Source organism: Sorex araneus, chromosome 2 (genome assembly GCF_027595985.1).
Source record: "Sorex araneus isolate mSorAra2 chromosome 2, mSorAra2.pri, whole genome shotgun sequence".
In the NCBI taxonomy this organism is placed as follows: domain Eukaryota; kingdom Metazoa; phylum Chordata; class Mammalia; order Eulipotyphla; family Soricidae; genus Sorex; species Sorex araneus.
The window spans coordinates 362,840,114-362,854,655 of NC_073303.1; the positions used below are offsets into that span (position 1 = coordinate 362,840,114).

The window sequence follows — 14,542 nt, forward strand, 5'->3', positions numbered from 1 at the left end:
ACATATGGGACAATTCTTCTTTGTGAGATTTTAGGAGAAATTTTTCTTTAAATTAATTTTTATGAATGGAAAGGCATCATCTTGTTTTGTTTTCTTTTTCCATTTATTTATTGATTTGAGGTGAGGTGTTGAGTCACATCCAGCTATTCTCAGAGCTTCCTCCTGATTCTGTGTTCAGGGATCAAGGCTGGCTGTACTCAGACTGTACATGGTTTCGGCATCAACTCACAGTCAACTGCATGCAAGATAAGCACCTTATCCCCTGTACTTTCTCTCCAGCCCATATCTTTATAAATTTAATTTTCTTTCAATTTTAATTTGTGGCTAAGTCATGTTTTTAATGTAATCAATTGAAAAACAATTTACAGCAGGACCATATAGTCATAAAGTTGGATGAACTTCACACACACACACACACACACACACACACACACACATGCACACACATATGCACATGCAGGCATGCACGTCTACATGACCAAAGGAATAGATCTAAGGACAAGTGTATGCCAGACAAGTGTTCTACCCTGTATATTATCTTTCTAGAACTCACATTTTCTTCAAATATCATATATTATAAAATATAATACAAGATCATTTCCCAAATACTAAAAGCAAATGGATATTTTGTATTGAGGCATTTTAAATATCTTAGAGCATTCATTAAGATATTTTAATTTAATCAAAACAGGAGGCCGAAGATACTTGCTTGAAATTATATCAATCAAAGTTGGTTTGTATGCCTTATTGCTATATGCCTTTACAATTTATGTTTCATAATTATAAAGAGAAAAGGCAAGCAATATTTAATACTTATTTCTGTTTATATCACCACAATTTGAAGTATTTTCAGCTAAAAAAATAGCAAATACTTTTGAATACAAACACATTCTTCGGCAACATCTATTTGGGAAAACAAGAGAACCTTAATGTTATTTATTTGTTTATGAAACAAACATTTGTTTGCTTATGTTTTTAGGCCAATTTAAAGCTATCACACCAAATGTATGTATTTCTAAATACCTGTATATGTATTTTTAAGTAAGTACCGTACTTAGACCCACACATACAGTTATATATGATTATATTTGTGAGTATATATATATATAGTTATAATGGCTGGTAGAAAATAAATTACCTTATTATGTGTTTAGCTTTTGTTAGCATGGATTTTCTCTCTAATCCATTTAAGAAATTAAACAATTTTATCATTGCAAATTTGTCCATCATTATACTTACAGAACTTAGCTTTCTGAAGGAGTCTAATATTATTCATGGGATCATGGCTTTACCAACAGAATACTATGTTCCTTTGCAGATAAAAGCTTACATACATCAAGACTATATGCAAACATAACTCATGAAAACTTTTTTTTTTTTTTAATTTTTTTTTTAAAATTTATTTATTTTTAATTAGAGAATCACCGTGAGGGTACAGTTACAGATTTATACACTTTTGTGCTTATACTTCCCTCATACAAAGTTTGGAACCCATCCCTTCACCAGTGCCCGTTCTCCACCACCCGTAAACCCAGTGTCCCTCCCACCCTCCCCAATCCCATCTCCCCCCCACCCCACCCTGCCACTGTGGCAAGGCATTCCCTTCTGTTTTCTCTCTCTAATTAGCTGTTGTGGTTTGCAATAAAGGTGTTGAGTGGCCGCTGTGCTCAGTCTCTAGCCCTCATTCAGCCCGCAACTCCCTTCCCCCACATGGCCTTCGACTACAATGTAGTTGGTGATCGCTTCTCTGAGTTGACCTTTCCCCGGAACGTGAGGCCAGCCTCGAAGCCATGGAGTGAACCTCCTGGTACTTATTTCTACAGTTCTTGGGTGTTAGTCTCCCACTCTGTTATTCTATATACCATAGATGAGTGCAATCTTTCTATGTCTGTCTCTCTCCTTCTGACTCATTTCACTCAGCATGAAACTTTTCATGCCCATCCACTTGACTACAAAATTCTTGACCTCCTTTTTTCTAACAGCTGCATAGTATTCCATTGTATAGATGTACCAAAGTTTCCTCAACCAGTCATCCGTTCTGGGGCATTCGGGTTTTTTCCAGATTCTGGCTATTGTAAACAGTGCTGCGATGAACATACAACTCATGAAAACTCTTGCCCTTTTCCATAGAATATTCTTATAGCATAGGAGGAAATAATTAGACAAACTAATAATTCCCATAAAATCTACCAGTATATGTCCATTTCACATATTTTAAAACTGAGGCGAAGAAGGTGAGAAGTGGGAAGGCTGGCCATATATTAGTTCTCCTCTCTATAGTTGTGTGCACAGGTCTCATTTGAGGTCGGAAATAAGTCTTGATGTATTACACATTTAAAGTAATTGGTAGCAGAAATTCCCTTGAGCACATGCTTACTTATTAAAGCTATATATTTCAAAATAGAGAACTAGCTTGACCTGGGAGTCCAGTCTTGTGACTTTTTAGTCAGACTGTGCAGTTTCCTCCAAGTGGGGAGGAGTTGATTTTTATTTGTGATTAGACAGACCTCATATGAACTGAAAAGTAGCCGTGGCGAAGATGAATCATGGCTAAGTACCTGGAGAGGCCTTTCCTGCAACCCAGGAGAAGGGCCAGTTGGGAAATCTCTGAGCTCAGTGTCGGGTGCAAGCTGAGTGGCACGATGGCAACTTTCAAGGCTGCTCTGAGAGCTGACAGGAATATTAGCAGAAATAAAATCACAGGATGAAAATGGTTGCCACTGGCTCAAAAAGTCACCCACAAGAAAGAGAACAAACATATTTGTTGTTGAGAACTTTAAAATACTTGTTTACTTTTGGAGTGCTGTCTTTATTTCTTTCACGTTCTCTGTTATATCCCGTGCCAGCAGAATATCAAGAAGATATTCTGTAAAAAATGTTTGTTGAATGAATTCAAAATTGTAGAATCTCTTAAAACTATCTTTTGACTGTGCCCCACATTCACTTTCTCTGCTGCTAACAGGTGATTATAAAAAGACATCTGCAAATATTCTAATAAGTTGTGTTTTCTCTGTTGAACAACTGTGTCATTGTGTGTCTCTGTGTATACATCTGACTTTCGTCTACTTTAATATTCATTTAATTTTTATTAAAAATAAAAGTGATCTGAGTGGTATCAGGGATGGGGTATAAGCCATTAAGCACAGACTTTGCATGGACAAGGCCTTCAGTTCAACTGTTGGAGTCACATGACATCACCCTAAGAGCTTCCCCACCATACACACACATATGCAACTCAGTTGGGTGTGGGCTTGTAGATCTCCAAGTATTTCCTGGACTTCTCACTAAAAGAATAACAATGACAAATTTAAAATTTAGAAACAGTGCTAAGTTTGTATAAAGTAGGAAAGATTTCCTCCCAGGATTTCCTTAACCCCTACAATCAAACATTTAATTCTTTCATAGTTGGGGTAGGGTTTCTTGGTGCAAATTTATATATCTTTAAATTATTTGCCTATTAAATTAATATTTAGCAATAATGTATAATATTTACTGACTTCCTGATATAATAGTTGAGAAGTTAAATCTGTTGTTTTACACGCAGATACCTTTCCTTTCCTACCTATACTTAACGCACATCATAGCTTCAGGGTCATTTTCTTGTCTCTGTTCATATTTTTCTGTTTCTATCTTCATCTAAATAAAATGGAATTCTGCATTATTTCTTTTTTCATAACTTTCTTCTTTTTCTAAAGCTAGTAATATCCTTATCCTCCTATTTTAATATACTTACTATAAATTCTGCACAAATATCTCTAAGAAATTGTTCGATAATAACCAAGGAAATATTCAGCTACAAGCAACTCCCTCCATACATACACAAATCAGTAACATTATATTATGTATATTTATTTTTATTATATCACAGTCCAATGTGAGGCAACTAGTGCATCTATGTCACACAATCACTCAGGGCCACAATTTCTTTCATCCAGAGACTCTAATAGGGCCTCAGAGATCCTCATTGATACCCTAAGACAAGTAAGGGGAGCGGGAAAAGAAAAACAGAATCTCATAGGTCATTATTTGAAAAGTGGTATTGCGTGGCTACCCACCTTCCACTGGCTAGAACTTAGTTACATGACTCCCTACACACAGAGGGTGGAGAAATGAAATTTAGTAGGGTGAAGAAAAAGAGATAATAAAAGTCTGATAAGTACTTTCAGTCTCCACTGTAGACATTTATTAATCAATTTTGAGTGTATGTGCACATTAAGCAATTATTTTCTTTTCCTTTTTCACTTGGAGACCTTCCTACTGCAATGTATTCTTCTGCTTCTCTCTAAGTTTGGAGAATTGAACTTTTCCCATCTCACAGCAGTTTAACCTGCCTCTTCTGGGTTCCATCTCAACCTCTTTCTTGATTATTAGGCTTGTTTTGGGCATTTAAAAATGATACAGGAGGTCTGTTCTTGAATCCTTGCGTATCTGAAGATATGGTTAATTACATTTTGCTGATATGATGCCTGGGTACATATTCTAATTAAAAATAATTTAAAATGAAATTTAAAATAATTTCATTTTGAAAATATGAAACCATTTAAATAATTTTCTGTAGTCATTATGTAATTTATTATGTAACAAAAAAGATGTAATTTTTGTTATTTTCTTCTTTGTGTGATAGGTTTTCCATTTCTAGAGAATATTTTATGTTCCTCTCTTCTTTTCCTGAGCTTCTAATATTTTAGAATAATGTATCCTAAGATATATAGTTTTTTGATTAATTGAAACTTTACTTCCTGGAAATTTAGTGGAAACTTTTGATACCCCCCAAAATTCTTGGCTTCCATATGTGAAATGAAATTTTATTATATCTTTAATTAATTTTCTACCCTTTTCCTGAGAGGACTCTTTCAGAAGCTTCTAGTGTTCCTATTCATCAGGGGAAATTTTGTTTAATCCAAAATAGTATTTTTAGAGCTTATTTTGTTTTCCTAAGGATTCCTGTAACTTAGTCTTCTTTTCATCACTAGATTATTTTAGTATATATTCAATTTCACAAGATTCTCTTCTTGTATATACGTTTTTCAAATTCATTTTTCTGTAAGAGGAGAGAAAAGTGCATGAGTTCCATTCTCCTTATCAAGCCACAAATTACGCAAATTTATAAAATTACACATATTACATAAATTTACTTTCTCCAGAGAACAAACCTCCTGTCTATTTTCAGGCTGGCTTGAGCAGATAGAGGAGCAAAAGGCTGATTGACCACCTGACAGTGGAGAAGGGAACCTCAGGTTCCTGCATCCTTCATATAGGAGTCTAACCAAACCAGCGTTCAGTCAACCACCTGACTTCCTTTCCTGGTGACATTCTTTCTCTGGGTCTGAGCTTCATCTTCAGAGAGAATTGTCCTTGCTCATCAATGGCCTTTCTTTAACCTTTTTTAATAATATGCTGTGTACAAATTCTTCCCCTCTTCCAAATAATCTACCAAGCTTGCATGGGACATAGGTTTTTCTAAAAACAATTCCAACTTATTTTTCCAATAAATGTTTGCTTTTCTTTGCATCTGTTTGCTAATGGCATTAAAAAGTAAAAAAAGTTTGTGGAAAATTAGATCAATGTGGTGACCGTGTGGAATTTTTAATTAGAAGTCCCCCACGCACATCTTTGTATCTGTTTACCTTAATGGGTATGGTTGTGGAATGATATTCCCATGAAGATAGAAATGATGTTTATGTAATCTGTGTGGCACAAATTTCAGGTAGAGGAAGGTAACACTGTAGCAACCGTCGCACTGTCATCCCATTGCTCATCGATTTGCTTGAGCAGGTCCCAGTAACATCTCCATTGTGAGACTTGTTACTGTTTTTGGCATATTGAATACCTCAGGGGTAGCTTGCCTGGCTCTGCCTTGTGGGCAGGATACTCTTGGTAGCTTGCCTGGCTCTCTGAAAGGGACAGAGGAATTGAACCCAGGTCGGCTGCATGCAAGGCAAAAGCCCCACCCATTGTACTATCGCTCCAGTCCAGAGGAAGGTATTTATTTTTATAATGATACCTAATGTCATTATCTTGTTTTCACTGGGTTTCCAGGCTCTTCCATTCTGTTCTACCTGTGGTCAAAGTGGCCGTGCAACATTTTCCTGGTGTTCTCACACCACTTTCTTCCTCAGAACCCCTCTCCCCCAGAGAAAGAAAAGCTGAATTAACACCAACACCAGGTGAAGAGTACAGACTCTTCAAATTTTCTTATTTGAAAATTCAGAACCTGAACCTCCTATATTTTTCTCTAGTGGCCCACAGGCACTGTCACGATGTAGCACTCGTGTCTCTGAGCCTTGGAACCTGGAAGTCAGGACCTAAGTGGCAAGTGACTCCAGGAGGACTGTCCTTACAAGGGGGCCTGCCAGTAGATGCGACACCTGTCTGGGTGGGGAACAGTGACCGGAGAGCAGGCGCTCAGTGTGTGTTCGATTTTCTCTGCCTTGGAGCTTATTCAGAAGCCACAAGAGGCAGCAGGGTGAGGTGACTGCCTGAGTTCAGCCCTGATGTCCCCAGTCCCCCACCCCCTCAGTCCCCAGCTCAACCCCTCATATTCTGGGCATTGTGGACAATTGCCCAAGATTTGTTACTTCATTCTTAAAATGCGAACATTAAATATAATTGATGCCTTGCCTATTTCAAAGGGAAGTTGTGCAAGTCAAATGAGACAATCTCTGAGCAAGGTCTTTCTAAACTCCATGGTATACAGGAAGTCATAGCTCTTTGGATTAATGGAACTGAATGCAAACACCAGGTCAAGAGTACAGACGATCACTTTAATGCACTTTTATTTTCATTTCCTAATTTTGGAATAATTCTTAACTTAATGTGCATTTTATATGAAACTATTTTGTTTTCTGGGGAATGCTTTTAAGTTAATGTGCTATATATATATAGTGGAATAGATTCAAGTTTGTTATGGTTTTTCTTTTTATCTCTAGCAAGGTTTGTAAACACACACTTATTATTATATGAATGCAAAGTAGGTTTGCCAAGAATATAAATTCCTAGCATACATATTTTTTTAAGATTCAGGAACTGAATCTCCTATATTTTTTCCCCAGGAGCTCATTATAACTTCTATGGGTTGAACCTTTTATGAGGAGAATTAATGCTACCAAAATAAGTTACAGTAAACACCAACACGGAACTGCACCAGTGAGGCACTAGTACTGTGCATTTTTGCAGAAGGCCCACCTTCATGCAAAGCATATTGAGGCATAGGAGACAGAAATTCACCCAGATGTTTTGAGCAAAATACACGGTTTTCCCTGGGATCTGAAGCTTGCTCCAGCACCCCCTTCTCTGTCACTTTGCAATATTTGCAGCTGGTGTTGGGGGGCATTGGGGGGAGCTTCCTTAGCCCCATCACTCCCTGACACTTTCCTGGAAGCTGCCTCCTGTTGGCAGCACCCTAGGAGGGTCTCTAAGGAACTGTGGCAGAAGTGGGCCAAAGAGTAGACCATTGAGTAGACTTCTCGTTATTTAACAACCCGAATGCAAGCAACAGGTTTGGATCATTTTCGTTCTTTTTTCATGAAAGACACATCAGTGATGATACAGAGTCCCTTTCCTGCCTCTGTCAACTCTCTTTCTCATCCCTCTCTAAACCGGGGGCTTCCGTCTGCGGTGGGTGGCACTCTAGGGAGCTGTCCGGAATTTTTGCTGGGTATTCATCCAAAAGTGGGCAGAGCGCGGTCTGCCACCTGGTCTGGTCGATAGCTAATATTTATTCTGTAAATGAAAAAGCTCCTCCTTTTTTTTTTTTTTTTAATCTCATAGCCACAGCCTCTATTTACTGATATGCCAATCGCACAAGTGGCTTTCGAGGCAAAACTAGGGCCGGTGCCTAGGATCCGAGCAGCCACTCTGCACTCGGGACCTCCTGCGTTCTGGGCAACGCGGCTGGCGTTTCTCGAGGCCTGGTAGCACGCGTCTTTCTGCGCTGAGACGCATCCCCGGGGTGCTAGAGAGAGAGAGAGAGAGAAAGAGAGAGAGCAAGAGAGAGCAAGAGAGCGCGTGGCCAGCTCCCTCCCTGGACTCCGCGCTCTCCAACCAGGGGCATCCAAGGCAGCGGGGGGCACGCCAGGAATGCGAAGGCGCCGCTGCCCGGCGGCACTGCCAGCCCGAAGGCGCGGGGACTTTCACCCGGGAGTCCGGGGCGTTTGAGTCACCAGCTCGCCCGGCACATCCGCGTCGGGCCCGGGGAGACACGCCTTCTTCTCACACAAACCTCGGTGAGTCCGGGGTGGTGCTACACTCGCCCTCCTCCGGGGCCGGGCATCGCCGCCGGGGCGTGGGAGCGAGCCTGCGCCACAGGTTGGCACCCGCCGCGGCGCCCCTGCCCGTCGTCGTCCCTGCGAGCCGAGCCCGTGTGTCCGCGCGCACCCCCACCCCACCCCCCCTGCCCGGGGCTTGGAGAGGGGCCGGCGGCCTCCGACACCCGACGCTGCGACCGCTGGTGAGTCGGGCCGGCTGCGGTGCAGGAATGCGTCCCTCCCACGGCCGCTGCAAGGAAGTGAGACGTGGATGCCGGGCACCGCCGGGCCCAGGGAGGGAGGGAGGGAGGGAGGGAGGGGCGGCCAGCCCGAGCGCCCCCCGCAGCCCCCGCTTCCCGCCCGGGCCGGCGCACAAACCCTCGTGGGAATGAGGGGGCGCGCTCCCGGGTGGGTGCGCACCCCCACTCCCCCCAACCATAGCTGTCCGTCTGTCTTTGGGTATTTGCATGGCAAACAGCTGGTTAGAAATGGTGCGGGGATAAAAATTTAAAAAACGGGGGGGGGGTGCACAGCCAAATTTATTCACTCCAGGACAGTAAGTAGTTCCTAGGATGGGGCTCTCTCGCAGTGTCATCGTAGGAGGAATTGGGGGATTCGAGCGGGCAAGAGACAGCACACGTCTTGGCACTTTCTTAGGGGTCGTCGTTGCGGAGAAAGCAAAAGTAATTTCTCCCTCGCCGCTGTTAGCGATCCTGTGCCTGCAGAATTCTGCTGCAAGTGTTGCAGCTGGGAGAGGGAGTGAGGGAGTGGTGGGCGCGTCGCTGCCCCATCCTTCCGTGTTTCCCCACCCCCTTTTGCGTCTGTCTGTCTGGAAACTGCTGCCGCTGGGGCTTGCCGACTCCTCCAAGCCAGCTGCTGTGCCAAGAAGGATTGTGTCTGGTGTAAGTCTCCCTCCTGGTGACAGGGCTGCTGGGTTTTTATGGCAAGAGCGGAAATTGAAGATTTCAGCTGTTTTAATGGTACCTTATTAAGTCTATCGTAGTTTCTGGATCATCAGCCACAGACTTATCCTCCAATAGGGCGTATTTTGATACACTTCTGCTCCATATTGTAAATACATAGAATCTGTCGTTTACATAGTATTTATATCGAAGTGGGTAGTGGACGTCAAAATTTGAAAAGTTTAAAGAAGTCGGCCTTCAGCATTATTCCTTAAGATATTTAAATTCGTTGATTTGGCCGGTTACTATAAAGTTCCGGTTGTAGTGTGTGTGATGTGAGAACTTACTTGATTATGACTGCGGGGTGGGAGCGTAGGGGGGAGGAATAGGATGCTTATCCTAGTATCCCCAGGTGGGACTGAGCAGTAACCTTCCTTTAAGACCAGAGGGGGGTTTTTGTTTGTCTGGGGCTACATCTTCCTCTCGGAGCTCAGGGCTTGCTCCCTGGCGGTGCTCAGAGGGCTTTCTGATGCCCAAGACTGGACTGGGTTTGCTGTGCTATAGGCAAGTGCCTTAACTCTGTCCTGTCTGGCCAGGAGGGAACTCTTGACTGACTGTCTAATATGAATGAGGCCTTTTCTGCCTAAGAACTGAGTAGGGCCTCCTGTAAAGTATTACCATCACTGCTTTCGAAAGGAAAGCAAAGCTGCTCAGATAAACTGGCTGGGCCTGTTCTCGTCCTTGCCAAGAAGGAATAAAAGGAATCTGTCAAATGAACGCAAACCATGACGCCCTCATAGGCCTTTGCTAGAGCAGAACTATTTGACTTGCTAGGGAAGGTGGTCCTAATAGAATTGATCGTCTCGGCTCCTTGCCAGCTTCTGCTGAACTTACCTGCTGGTTTCTGACTTGCTTTTCATTTATTTAACTGTCCTCTGGGAAAGTGGAATTCATCCAAAGCACCAGGTGATACAGAAGAGAAATCTGCTCTTTACTGCCCTCACGCTAGGAAATTTCTGGGGAGTTTTTTTCCTCTTGTCTTTTAGAATGGTGAGCATCAAAGAGAGTCTAACTAGGCACACCATTCATCTACATTTTTGGCCTGATTCATCAGGCAGGTTGACCAATAATTCATTCAGCTCTTATGCAAGTACTTGTGATGGGAAGGAGTGGAGGAAAGCAATTACTGTAGAAACAAAACATAAAAATATGTCACTTTGTAAATATAGCAGCAAAGCACAGTTTGGTTTGTTTCTGGGCCTTACCCAGCAGTGGCCAGTGGTTATTCTAGTCTTGGTGCTTGGGGCCACTCCTGACTGTTCTTAAGGAGTCATGTGGTGCTGGGGATCAGATGTGGACCCTCTGCCTGCAAAGCCTGTGCTTCAGCTGCACATTCTCTCCAGCCCCAGTGAGGTGACTTTTAACTTCAGTAGTAGGAATATATAATCAGGGAAGTGACAGCATCACTAAGCATAATAATAACCCTATTGAGAGCCCCCTACACGGAGTTGAGTATTAATTTGTTTCTTGACTTTTGTAATCATTCTTTATCTTCTCCAAATATTGGCCATCTCTCACAGACTTTATAAAATGGAGGACACTTGTGTAGACTACCAATAATAGAAATAAAACTCTTTAGCATAGTTTTGAAAAAAAAAACAACCTCAAGCAACTACTTAATATATTGAGAAGTTTCCTGTTCATTTAGTCAATGATCAGTAATTAATGATGTTAAGTATGGTCTTTAACCTCTGGGCGGACAGGTGTGAACAAAATCAACAAACCCCTTTGGTCTGTAGAGTTTGATATATCAGATATATCAGCCTTTGATAGATCTTCTGGGAAAAATGAGAATATCTGTGATTTAGGTATTGCCAATTGATATTTCTTTCAATGTGTGCATTTACGGAATGATTTGGGATCATTGACAACTTAAAAAGAAATAATTCAGATGATGAGCTGAAAAACTCTGGAAATTCATCTCAAAGAATCCCCAAAGAGACAGCTATTCATGATGTTGTACAGAGCATGAATAAATTCACTTTACAAATCTTATTTGGGGGCCCATTAAGTACTGCTCAGGTCTCCCCTTCCTATTATTCTCAGTTAACCAAGTGGGAGGTGCAATGCAAGGACCTAAAGCAGAGGGGCTCAGGACCACTGGGACCATCACGGTGGTGCCCAGGGGCCTCCAGGGTTGTACCTGGTGATGCTACAGGATCATGTGGTGCTAGAGATCAAAACTGGCATGGTCACATGTCATGAATGAGTCTTTTCCCAGGTACTAATTCTCCAGGTCCAATAAAATTCATTAAAAAATGGCTTTAGACAAGCAAAGGCAGAGAGACAAATGTTCTCATGAGCTGCAAGCATCATTATGAGGAAGAGCAAAACCCAGAATGCACTGAAGCTTGAAAAACAATGCCAAGGAGAGTTAAAGATTCCGCTGGCATTGTTAGAGCAAAGCAGTGAAGAAGGAAGCCTGTGAATGTAGCTGAAAGTGGGATTAGTCTCTCAATTCCTTTCTTCATAAATGAAAGCAGTGGTCAAAAGTGGCAGGAACAGACCACACCAAAAGAAAATTTAAAGCCAGAGAGTATTAAGAAATTGCTGTGAATGCAGATGATTTCTTTAAATAGGTGTCAAGAATGGGAGTGGCAAGAAAGCCTGTCTGGGCAATCATGGTTTCAGTTGAGGCCTAAACAATATCTGAGAGCCAGTTTGGTGGACAGCTGAGAGAGAACAATCTAGATAGAGCAAAAGCATATGCCAAACTCCTGGTCTGGGAAAGAGTTGACAGTATTAAATTAGCTCACAGAAAAGTTTAGAAAGTGGTAAGTAGGGGTGGCGGAGCCCTAAGCTAGGTTGGAGAGATCGCTTTGGAAGTCATGGCGAGGACTGGAAAAGATGAGGGCCCATTTGGTGTGGATCAGGCAGACTGGAGAAGGCCGGTTCTGAAAGGTTGGCCTGTGATCCTACAAATCCAAGAATCCAATTTGTTTCATGTTTGATAGATTCTCTACATTAAAAATTAAGTTATGCTGAAAGTCTAGTGAGCATGTCTAAAGAAAAAATCACAAAGCAGATCAAGTAAAGTAAGTTGCAGCTTATACCCACTTGTTTATAAATATAAACCATATGTCAAACATCCAAAAATGCCGGGACAACATTTTGAGCGGGTAAAATAATATTCAGGGTTTCCAGATCCATGCATGTGGTGTTGAAAATTGCTTCCTGGAAGGCAAACTGGGTATCATCTCTCCATAGGGTTTAAACCAAACCATTAAGAAGCCTATCCTACTGTTGATGCTGAGTGGTGGTGTAGCTAAGAAGAAGGCGCTTAGTCTCCTAGCTTTCTCCCGAGTGAAAATAAAAGGAGTAAGTTGATTATCTTAATATCCCTTGGTGACCAACTCTAGACCTGGACAACCTACAATTCATGTTTCATATTAATTCTTCTGTTTCACTCTTCCATTTTTTCTCTCCTGTCTTCTTTTCACTTATGGACTGTTTATCCAGTCAGGTAGATACATATACATAGAAAAAGATGTGTTTATATGTAGGAGCCGGTATATGGATAAATTGTGTTGCTCTCTTCTGGGGCCTTTGTTTTATAGTTTCTTGGTCTGCATTTTTTCCTGGAGTATGTGGCCACAATGTGGCCACGTGACCTCTTTATTTTTATTTTTATTTTTTATATTTTTCCTGCATGGCAGAGCCTGGCAAGCTACCTGTGAGGTATTTGATATGCCAAAAGCAGTAACAACAACGTACTATTCGTGTTCCTGGCACGAGCTGATGCCATTGGACTACACAGCACATGACAGGGACAAATGAAGATGTTACTGACGCCCACGTGAGCAAATTGATGAACGATGGCATGACAGTGATACAGTGATATATAATGTCTATATATATTCATATGCAAAGAAGAGAAGAAGTAGTTTATAGGAGCTCTATAGAGAACAAAAATTTAATTTGAAAATCTTAGATAAAAAATTAAAAATTTTGTCCTTCTGTAGCACCTACCATTTATTTTCAATTTTAGCGGACTCTAGTTTAACCCAATTTGTTTCCTTGTTTCTTCTCTCTTGGTAAAAGGCGAAAGATTTATATGATCTGAAGAGAAACCAGAGTTCTTTCTGTAACTTGCTTAGAAAATGAAACTGTTAAGTTCTGAGGGAGGTACACACAAGAACAAAAATAATTAGAAAAAGGAAGATTGTTTTGTATGATGTTTGTCCAGTCTAACCGAGGCAAGGGCCTCAGCATGAGAAAAATGCATTAAAGGAATTCTTCAGCTCTCATGGCTTGTGATCCAATTTGTTCTATTGACATAAGCAAAATGTTCTATTGACAATATTTATGGACATATAAAAGATAAGTGCGAGAGCGAGAGACAGAGAGGGAAAGTGGCTGCCATAGAGGCAGCTGCGGGGGCAATGGGGGGTGGGGGATGGGGCGGTGATCAGAGGGTAACTGGGGACACTGGTGGTAGGAAAGGTACACTGATGAAGGGATTGGGTGTTGGAACATTGAATGACTAAAAACCAATCACAAACAACTTTGTAACTGTGTATCTCATGATGATTCAATTTATTTAAAAAATAAAAAATTAAATTAAATTTTCAACAAGCAAAACAAAACCTAGGGGGGAAAAAAAAACTTTCCCCAAGATCCAGAAGGTATTTCAGGCACCTCTTTGGAAAGACTCAGCCTTCAAAAGTCAAGTTTTCTCTCAAGTCCTAGGACCTCATAGAGCAATTCCTCCTACGCACTGATTTCTAAACTTCTCAGATCCTTGCTAATTTCTTAATTCCTCAAGTAAAATAGAGATGCTACAGTTATGTGCAAACATATTCTCAGTCTCTGCTTCTATCCTCCCATTGGATCTTTGTCAATGATTATCAGAAAATTCTGTCTTTCAGGATTTGGAAGTAAAAGTATCTACTAGAAACAATTTTTAAAATATTGCAGACTGGAGGTGGACCTCTGGGGTAAAGTTCATACTTTGCATGTATGAGACTCTGGGTTCTATCACTGACACAAGTACATCCATCCATACACACACAATGTACACGCCTGCAAATCATACGTAGGACAAATCACTTTTAGTGATAGTATTTTTGTTGTGTTTTTATAAATAAAAAGGGAATAGTACTGAAACACTATTAAATGAGAAATGAAAAGATTTTTCTTTCTAAGAGTGTTGATAGGGACTTAGCTAATTAGGACATCAGGAGAAAAAGACCTATTCCTTACTCCTCAGTTGGAAGCAGAATAAAGTTTTAGTCATTCAGTGTTCCAACACCCATCCCTTCATCAGTATACATTATTAAAAGACTTTAATAAAGTGATATGAGCAACTTTGGATTTGATTTATTTCCTTCTCTA

The 14,542-nt window shown here is 41.1% G+C and overlaps 1 protein-coding gene across 3 annotated transcripts in view; it reads left to right on the forward strand.

Moving 5' to 3' along the window:
• RAB27B (RAB27B, member RAS oncogene family) overlaps positions 1 to 14,542 on the forward strand; it is a 169,743-nt gene that overhangs the window by 98,270 nt on the left and 56,931 nt on the right. Inside the window, exon 1 of one of the 3 annotated variants that reach the window (XM_004616142.2) lies at positions 8,421 to 8,449. The exons of 1 other annotated variant lie outside the window; for it this stretch is intronic. The gene's annotated coding sequence lies outside the window, so the exon portion shown is untranslated. Of the gene's footprint in view, positions 1 to 8,420; positions 8,450 to 9,104; positions 9,149 to 14,542 lie in introns of those variants that run through there. One more of the 3 variants, XM_055128335.1, reaches the window with a different exon arrangement.